Genomic DNA, 10,994 nt, shown 5'->3' on the forward strand with positions numbered 1-10,994 from the left:
CCTTGGGTTTCAGAGACCATATCACTACAGAAGTAGATTGCCCAACCTTCCTTCCAAGGAGTGACTAGTGGGTTTGAACCTCCAGACTTCTGGTTAGCAGTCAAGTGCCTTAGGCACTACACTACCAGAGCTCTTATATATATATATATATATAAAATCTCCACTACCACCAGTTGTCATTGAGGCAACTCCAACTCCAACTCATGACAAAGTCATGGTGACCCCATGTTTGTCAGAGTAGAACGGTACTCCATAAGGTTTTCAATGGCTGATTTTCTTTGAAAGTAGATTGCCATGCCAGACCTTTCTTCCATGAGTCCTGTGAGTGGACTCCAACTTTCAAACATTTTTACTGACCAAATACATTGACTGTATCATCCAGGGACTTACTCTCCCCTCTCTCTCTGTCTCTCTTTCTCTCTAACCAAGCCCACTAATGTCAAATCAATTTTGATTCATGGTGATCACACATATTACAGTAGAATTGCTCCATAAAGTTTTCTTGGTTATAATCTCCATGGAAACAGAGTGCCAGGACTTTCTTCTTTGGTGCCACTGGGCTACTGGGTGGGTTTTAACTGTCAACTTTTGATGAGTAGTTGAACATAAACTTCTTTGCATCACTCTGGGAAATGTGTGTGTGTATGTGTGTGTGTGTGTGTGGAGAGAGAGAGAGTGAGAGAGAAACAGTATTACACAGGAGTCAGTCCTGATGTTGCAGTAGTTAAAGCCTTAGGCTGCTTCCATAAACATTTACAGCAATTCTACCCTGTCCTATAACATCTTTATAAATTTCAAGTAACTCGATGGCAAGGGAATTTACATGTATATATATACATATATATAGATCTATATATATATGTATATAGATATGTATATGTATCTATATATATATATAAATATAGATATAAACATATAAAACATATATATCTCTTTAGAAATACATGTAAAACTCTCTGTTGTTGATATAATTATCTATGACATAGTTAAGGTTATCATAATAGTTATAATTTGAAAGATATTGATCTATGGCTGTGATTAAATTATAAGATGGTGGTATATAAATTTAAGAGTATTAAAAATATTTAGAAAGCAAGCTTGGAATATTTCCTTAATTAGAACTATAGTGATTCTGTGGTTCTGATTATTTACTTTACCAAGGATACTGAACAAATGCAAAGAACTGCTTCATAGCCAAGTGGTGACAGTATCAATTATCCTTCACATGAGTTAAGTTCTTTTCTATGCCTTCTGCGAATTTGCAGATTAAAGCTGGAGTCAGAAGAGTGCTTTGAGAACACATATGGGATAGTAAAATGAATTTTGCCCTTAAAATTTTTGATGGAAAAGAAAAGGAAATTTAATCAGCTACTTTGCATTTACATTATTGATTTCCAGTGAGATTTTTGACTGTCATGGGTAAATGTCAAGAACGCTAATTAGATTATTTCACAATTTCTGTGGAAATTAACAGTGGACATTATTGCATATATAAAACAAACTCAAAGGAGGTTTATTCTTTTAAGTTTTTTTCTTTCCTCATAAATGTGCTTTATTTTCTTATATCTTCCATATCTGTAACATGATGGGATCCAACTGTGCCTCACTCGGAATATAGATTGGTGTTCGGATGTTTCCTAAGTTTAAGTATGCAGACCATGTGACTCTTCTCTCTGGGATACCAAGGGTCTGCATAGCCACCTGGAAAGATTAATTACAGCTCACATCAATTTTGGCCTCTAGATGTCATGTAAAGAACATAACATCAAAGAGAAAGCTGTAGAATTTTGATTACGAACATCTCAAAAACAGTGTAAGCAGGAGTGGGAGCAAAAAAGGGTTTCTGTATTCTTTTACCCAGTATATATGAAGCAGGCAAAGACAGATAGGAAGAAAACCTCATCTCTAAAGTGCTAATACCAAATGCTCCCTTAGTAATTAGTCAACACTTAGGATTAAAAAAGAGAGATGGGGCCTTATACTGGGTGCTTTTCCTATGACCAGTCTCTAAGATTGAAAGTGATATTGATGATGCCATTATAGCATTCAAAGCAATACAGTAATTGATACTTTATTACATATCTTGGAGAAAAATCAAAGAGCAATAAGAATCAAGATTTCTGAACATTTTAATGATCATTCTTTGAAAACAAATAGAAAAAGAGGAGAAGATTTAAATGAATCTCAATTAAATTATTACATGTTTAAACCTGCTATTTTAGTGTGAGACTAGACAAATGAGACAGGATTCTTTTTTTGTGTGCAAGCTTCAGAGCTGGAAAATTAAATGTGCTTCAGCCTGTTTCACAAAACGGCAAAAAAAAAGAGCCAGATAAATCACAGAAAAAGTCCATCACAAAAATTGTATAACATAGATTAGAAAAGGAGAACATGTCTGTTCGTCCCTATGTTTCTTACAATCTGCAGTTAATTCATCACAGTGTTGCTCCCTGGATACTTAAGGACAATGTGAAACGTCCACAAGCCCTCCTCTTATTTCCATTTGTAGCCCTAGAGTGCAGTGGGCTGCAAACAACAAGCCATTTATATGCTCCCGAGGAGAATAGATATGCTGCAGATAGGCAAGCTTGCTGTAAGATGTACAGAGAAACACAAAGCAGACAGGCAGCGAGGATAGGGAAATCATGCAGAAGAACCAGGAGGAAGGGAGAGGAGCAGCATACAAGAAAATGAGAGTCTGCTTAAACCGAGGTATGGTAATAAGCTCAGACACTGGAAAACTTCACAGTCGAAACTGGAACAGCACATCTGATTTCAGAAGCAGAAGAGTGGAATAATGAATAGTGTAGAACCTTTTGGTCCTTAAGACTAGGTTCAGAATCATCCCTGGGAAAAGTCTAGTGATTGAAAAAGTACTGGATTCCCCTTGAGTAACTAAAGTTGAGTTTCTTCTTTTTCCCTGGAGCTGTCAAAAGAGAATAAGCCCAGTGCAATGGTTAGACTTGGTCTCGTAATTATCAGTCTTATTCTTGGATCTGAATTAAGCGACCTTTAAACCAAAGGAAGCTTCAATAAGTACACAACAAAAACATCAGAATTATTTATAAAATTAAATTATACTTTTACTCTAAGAGAAAAGGTATTATTTTCACATCACCATATTAATCTCAAGCAATTTTTAAACCATAGGCCAAGCATTCTTTATTATCTCTCTTATTATCTCTTATTACTGATTATTTTAAAGGTCTCCTATAACAGAAACAATCAATCTTAGAGGAAATTACCAGGCCCAGCTCAAAGTGATATTAATAAGCAAGTCTTGTGTGCCTGTAGGTCAAAGGCAAATATGGGGACATTTCCCATTGAAACTGGCATCTGGTACCAAGTCAAGAACAAAATTTCCCCCAGCATATCTCATTTATATGAAAACACGCCCACAAAAGACAAAATTCACCAGAACATAAACTACATCTCTTAGTCAACCTATTTCTAGAAGGTTTAGGAATTTCCACCAACCAAGAGTTTTCAGGAACTGATTCAATATGTACACTGTGTGAGCTGTCTAGCTTAGACCACTCAGTCTTGTCTTACAGGAAGGAGGAGATCCTTTTTCTATTTTTATTATTGCTACTGGATTAGCAACTCAAGTCTTATAAGGACTCTCTATAATCCAAGAAACTGGACATATGACCCACATTTTTGTGAAGAACATTTGTGGGCATTTGTCAAGACCACTCCACTTGTACCCCTCACAATCCTTTCTCCCTTATCACCATTATTTGCATTCGACTATGGGTTCCATTCTCATTTTGTCCTTTGCTCTTATTTGTTCTTAACCCCAAGAAGCATAGAATTATCAATTCATATCTCCTCCAAATATCTTTCCCCAGAACTGAAAACCACTGAGTAAAGAAGATTATTACATAGAGGAAAAAAAAAAAACCATAAAATAAATGTATATAGAAATAGAAAGAGAGAGAGTGAGATAAAAGAAATAGAGAGAGAATGAGATGAGCACTTCTTTAGAACTAAGCACATAAAAAGTGATACATCCCAAGCCCTTGGTGCTTAAAGGACAAAGGAAGTATTTGGAGTACAGAATAACAAGACAGACCTAGGATCAATAAATCAAAATACTCTCTCTCTTTTCCCATCTTCTTGTTTTATTTCAATCTGCACTTGCTTGGGGAAAAATAAGCCATTTTCTGTTCTCTGTGGTTAATTTTGTGTGCAGTGGAGTATGTAAGTATGCTTCTTAACTCTTATAAATAGTAGTGCATGTGCTGAATACAGGAGGAGAAGTGGTTTAAAGGAAAGGAAATGAGACTATACTCTTTTTTATATCAATAATTTTGTCATAACAAGTTTGTTTTTCAAAAAGCTATAACCCAAGTCCTAGGAAGAAGTTATTGAACACGCTGCTGCTGCTGTTGTTAGATACCATTGACTCAGTTCTCTGTCATAGTGATCCCATGTGTAACACAACAAAAGAATGTCAGTCCTGCACCATCCTCACAATCATTGCTATGTTTGAGCCCATTGTTACAACCACTGTGTCAATGCATCTTATTAAGGGTCTTCCTCTTTTTTGATGATCCTCTACTTTACAAAGCATGATTATAGTTTACTGTAATTATAGCATCATTATCCCACCCATTACCATCAAATCAATTCTTACTCATAATGACCATATATAGTCCAGAGTAGAACTGCCCCCAAAGGGTTTCCAAAGCTGTAAATCTTTACAGAAACAAACTGTAGCCTCTTTATCTGTGAAGTGACTGGTGGGTTCAAACTGCCAACATTTTGGTTAGCAGCTGAATGCTTTAACCACTATGGCAACAGAGTTCCCCAGTCTTAAATCAGTGAATTAGTGCTCACTCTGTGCTGGATACTTTGAGGTATTGTAAGTATGTATATATGTGAATATATGCATATACATAATTTATGAACACGATTAATAACACTATTAGCAGGTTTTATCCCACATTTTGAGATGGGGTAATACACTGAAAGAATTTGAGTAACAAGTAGAATCTTATACAACATGAAAACGACTGAATAAGGATTTGATCTAAGCTCTCTCTGACTCCAAGATCACATGGATTTTCTAGTTTTCCAGTATTTCTAATGCTAGAAAAATTCCTTCAAATTGTGCCTCCCATGGCCAAATACCCTGATCCCTTAATTGACCCAAGGAGTTAGTAAGCTACATAATATCTCCAACATTATATCTTGCTCCTAAAATTTTTGTCTTTAACTCTGAAAAGCTTAGCTTAGTCTCATTAAGATACACAGAACTGATCAGGATATATAATCAAATGAGCATTAAGATGCAAAAGTTGTGTATCTAAGATGGATACATGGGCATGCAGAGACAATGAGATTCTTTAGCAACGATATTTGTTATTTAGAATATGTCCCTTCAAAGTTGTACTGAAATTTAAGAAAACCAAAAACATTAGTCAAGCTTTCTGTTTTTTCTTTGGTGAATGAAAACGAGAAAATAACAAATATGGAATTGCTGGAATCTATTAGAAGAGTAAAAGAACACAAAAATAGGAAGGAAGGAAGGAAGAAAGGTAGGAAAAGCAGGTGGAAGGAAAGGGAGGAAGGCTGACTTAGATTATACTCATATTTATTTTTCATCCCCCAAAATATTGGTTTCGCTAGTGGAGCATGCCTACAGCAAATGTCTTTTGCAGAAACATTAGATAATCAAATGTAAAATGATTTTGACTATATTCCAACTGTTAATGTAAATTACTCTGTGTTTTGTCCTGTTCTCTGGTACCTAATTTGAGATAGCTTCTCATCACTGCCATATACTTGTCACTGTATTTGGTGCTGGAAAGAAGTAAGATATACTTCACTCTATGAGTCCCAGATAGCAGAGTTTAGAAGTGGAATTATACTTGTTTCTTTACCTTATTGTAATGTAACCTGAGGAATATCAGATCACTTTTCTCATATCTGAAATTATTAATAAATCAATATTCTGGGAAGTCAGGAAAGAACAATTATGTATTTTTAAACCAAGAAGAGAGTAACAAAAAAAGACATGTAGTCTATTTGGCATACAATATTTGGTGTTCAGAGTTCTCACTCTTTCATTGAAAATGTACTGCAAATGACTGATGCTTGACAATTTCATAAATGAAAAAACATATCTATCAATTATTATTATTTTGTTCCATCATAGATCTTTCATCCAAAGAAAGAGCACTATTACAGAGGTGAGGAAACTCCGAAGCATGTCTTATTTTGCTCTCTGGTAGTTGTGAGCAATGGGGTTATAGTGAGACAATAAGGTAAGTTCCTTACCTGAAAGTAATATGCTTACTTGCCTGCCCACATCACCCACATTTCTTGATAATCAAGTGGGAATAAGATGGGGGAAAAAAGTATCATATACATACAAGGTCATTGTTCTCACATTTCTGACTGTATCAGAATCACTGGAACTTGTTAAATAACAAATTGTTGGATCCCACTCAAGAAGTTCAATAGGTCTGGGGTGGGGCTCAAGAACTTGTTTCTAACAAGGTCCCAGAAGGTTTGCTGCTGCTCTGGTTCACATTTTGAGAAGCAGTGGTATAGAGAATTAGTATTTCTGTTGTCCATGACAGAACATAGCTTGCTGCACAATATTTTTAAAAAGGTTATCAGTAAATTTTTCACATATCACAGAACAAATAACCAAAAATAAAAGATATATCACTATTAGCACTATCAAGTGCTACATTCAAAGGTCTCTTTCTTTAAAAATTTCTCAAGGTCAAGAATTGTATTCTCTGACTTTTTTTTTTTTTTCTAACCATAGCAATATTATTTTGTGTTGTTCAAGAAATATAATGTTGTTGTTGCTGTTGTTATGTGCTGTTGAGTCGGACCCAACTCATAGCCTCCCCTCCCTGGGTTTCCGAGGCAGTATACTGCTGAAGTAGATTGCCCCATTTTCCTTCCAAGGAATGGCTGGTGGGTTTGAACCACCAGCCTTCTGGTTAGCAGTCAAGTGCCTTAGACACTATGCTACCAGAGCTCCTAGAAATATAACTACTGATTTAAAAAAGAAAAAAGAAGAAAAGAAAGAAACGAGAGGAAAAAAGTATTTTCAGTGTTAAATCTAGCTATCACAAGGAGATGGTCAAGCTTACATAATATTTTATGAGCATTCATCCAATTCTTATGCCAAATGAGTTCAAGAAATCTCTTAAATACAGGTCTAGAAAAGGCATCAAAAGAGATGTATTTTCACCTTTAAAGATGATAAATCTCAGAAATGAATAATTGAAGCCCCACTTCTCTCCTCCCTGGGCTGTGTCAAGATAATTTCCATCTAATAGGCACTGTTATTATAAAATTTTCACCATTATATGTGATTATGTACACACATATTCAATACTCTTTCTGTAAGCTTTAACCAGTCCTAAGAAGGCTTCACAACAAAGCTTTATTCACTTCTTGAAGAATAATATTTTCCAAAATTCTGAAGAGCTCAAATTTCTTGTCTCAAAAGAACAGTGATCATAACATCACTTCTATCATACAATCCAAATTCAAGCTACTGCAATTTAATTATTTTCTATATCATTCAACCACACACACACACACACCGATGAACACACACACATACACACCAAAAAAAGCATGATTAGCTACCATCCTGATAAGCTTTCAAAACTTTGGAAAGTAATAGTAATTCCCATAGCCTTCTCATTTCTGTAATAGATTAAATGCCTTTAGTTTTCTTGTTAAAATCCTTTTCCTAGCCAAATACATTCCATTATTTCTTGGACTTCCTATGGGTCTTGCATGTCTGTTTTCATCTCCAGGATCTCAAAAGGATTTTTTTTTTTTTTTTTTTTGGTTAGACATAAAAAAGAACTCATTCCTGAATAACAAAAACAACCAAACTCACTGCCAGCGAGTCATTTCCAACTCATAGCTATCCCTCCTTGGGTTTTCCAGGCGATATCTCTACAGAAGTTGATTGCCAATCTTCCTTCTGAGAAGTGGCTTGTGGGTTTGAACCGCCAGCCTTCAGATTAGCAGTCAAATGCCTTAGGCACTATGCCACCACCAAATAGGTATCATTAAAAAGTATAATTTATTATTAAAACAATAATATTTTATTTTTCTGTGTGCTTCTTTTCTAGCTTTTAAAAGTTTCTTTCTTTCTCTTTTAACATTCCAATCCTGGTATTCTTTGTGAAATATGGACTTCCACATGGTGATTTATGGATCCCCAACTCTGATTTTGTGTCCCCATCTTCTCATAGGGCAGCACTACTCAAAGTACAATCCAGAATACCTGAAAGTCCCCAAAACTTTTTCAATGGATGCATGAGGGAAATCTATTTTTATAGTACTACTAAAATGTTAGTTTTTTCATTCATTTTTCACAAATAATATAATGTGAGCTATCACAACCAATTAAATTGAAAATTAAGAAAGACATTAAAGAAATGTGCAAAAAGTAAAAGTGTCACTCTTCTTTTTTTTTTTTCCACCTCCATTACTTCTTTCTTTATTTCCTGCCTCTCACCTGTTTCTTCTTTCTTTCTTTTTCTTTTTTCCTATCATGTTTTGGGTAAAAATTTACAGTGCAAAATTTGTTTTACATTCAACAGTTTGTGTACATTTGATTTCATGCCCAATTCCCATCCCTGACCATAACACACTCTCCTTCTCTTTCATACCTGTGACCGCCCCCCTCCCCACTTGTGCTCTTAAGTATGTGCTCCTGTCTGTTTGCTTTCCCTCCATGTTACTGCTGCCACTCTGGTGCCACACGGCTGATCATTCTAAGGGGTATATCTCCCTAGAGTAAGTGGGTGCATCACCCTGGGTTGGGTGTTCTGCATGTAAGTCTTTCTACTGTTGGGGTGAGACCTGATCCTTGGGAGTGAGTCCAATCCCAGGCCCAAAGAGAATCTCAGGGCTTCTGGTAGCATAATGCCTGAGGCACTTGACTGCTAACCAGAAGGCTGGGGGTTCAAACCCACCAGCCACTCCTCAGAAGGAAGGTTGGGCAATCTACTTCCATAGTGTTACTGCCTTGGCAACCCAAGGAGGGGTCATTGTGAGTCGAGTCCAACTTGACGGCATGTAACAACAACAACAACACAGCAGTCCTTGGAAGGAAGATTGGGCAATTGACTTCCATAGAGATACCACCTCAGAAACCCAAGGTGTGATCACTATGAGTCAGCAACAACTCAACCACAGTGAGTTTGGTTTTCTTTTTTGGTTAGTAGCTATGCAAGTTTATCTTCAGGTAAATCTATCCTTGGTCTAGGGTACATTCCTGTTTGCCAACCCCCACCTGATCTTCTCAGTTGTGTACCCATTTATCAGTAGCCTGGTGTTTAGTTTTAGTAGTAATGTATTATTATGCATATACTATTATTTGCCTTTGTTGTCTATATTTTATGTGTACATTTCAGTGACCTTCCTTTACCCCATGTCATCGTGCTGATCACAGACTTTTTCCATACCACCCCTGCCCTTACTCAAATCATCATGTGACCTCCAACTAGTCTGAAATTTTCCTTCCCTTTCTTTCCCATCCCTGGTAACCTGTAAAGTGAGTTCCTTTTCATAAGTAAACCCTTTCTTGACTTTTTATAATAATGGGCTCATACAATATTTGCCCTTCTGCAATTGACTTATTTCACTCATCAAAATGTCCTCCAAATTCATCCATGTTGTGAGATGATTCACATATTCTTCATTATTATTTAATGTAGCATAGTATTCCATTGTGTGAATGTACCATCATTTGGTTATCCATTCATCTGTTGATGGGCATTTAGATTGTTTTCATCTCTTTGCTATAGTGAATTGTGCTGTGATGAACATGGGTGTGCATATGTCTGTTTGTGCCCTGTCTCTCATCTCTTTAGGATATATTCCTAGTAATGGAATTGCTGGATCAAATGGTATTTCTATTTTCAGTTTTTAAGGAAATGCCATACCATTTTCCACAATGGTTGTACTATTTTGCAGTATTACCAGCAGAGTATGAGAGGTCCAATCTCTCCACAACCTCACCAGCATTTGCTATTTTCTGTCTTGTTGAACTCTGTTATTATTGCTGGGATGAGATGATATCTCATTGTTGTTTTCATTTGCAACTCTCTAATGGGTAATGGTGAGCTCTGTTAGGCTAGTGCCTAAGGCACTTGACTGCTAACCAGAAGGCAAACCCACCAGCCACTCCTTGGAAGGAAGGTTGGGCAATCTACTTCCATAGTGATACTGCCTTGGAAACCCAAAGAAGGGTCTCTACGAATCGTGTCTGACTCAGTGGCACATAACAACAACAACAATGGCTAATGATTATGAGCATTCCCTCATCTTTAGTGAACTGTTTGTTCATGTCCCTTGCCCATTTTTAAATTGGATTGTTTGTCTTTTCAGCATTGAGATGTTGCAGCCTTCGATAAATTTTGGAGATAAATCCTTGGCCAAATATGTCGTAGGCAAATATTTTCTCCCAGTCTGTAGGTTCTCTTTTCACCCTTTTGGAAAAGTGTGTCGATGTACATAAGAATTTAATTTTTAAATGGTCCCACTCAACTAGCTTCTCTTCCACTGCCTGTGTATTTTTGGTTATGCAAGATAGTCTATTTATGCCATAAACTAAGGCTCCCAGATTTGCCCCTATTTTATCTTTGATGAGCTTTATAGCTTTGGGTTTTACATTTAAGTCCTTGATCCACCTTGAGTTTGTTTTTGTTTATGAGGTGAGATATGGGTCTTGTTTCATTATTCTACAGGTGGATATTCAATTTTGCCAGCACCATTTGTTAAAGAAAGTATCTCTCCCCCATTTAATGGGTTTAGTCCTTTGTCAAAGATCAGCTGTACATATATGTTGTTGTGGTGTTGTTATGTGCCGTGGAATCAGACAGGACTCATAGTGACCACTCCTTGAGTTTCTGAGGCAGTATCACTACAGAAGTAGATTGCCCCATCTTCCTTCTGAGGAGTGGCTGGTGGGTTTGAACTGCCAGCCTTCTGGTTAG

This window comes from Orycteropus afer, unplaced genomic scaffold (assembly GCF_000298275.1).
Source record: "Orycteropus afer afer isolate SDZICR_OR568_19922 unplaced genomic scaffold, OryAfe1.0 scaffold00022, whole genome shotgun sequence".
NCBI lineage: Eukaryota > Metazoa > Chordata > Mammalia > Tubulidentata > Orycteropodidae > Orycteropus > Orycteropus afer.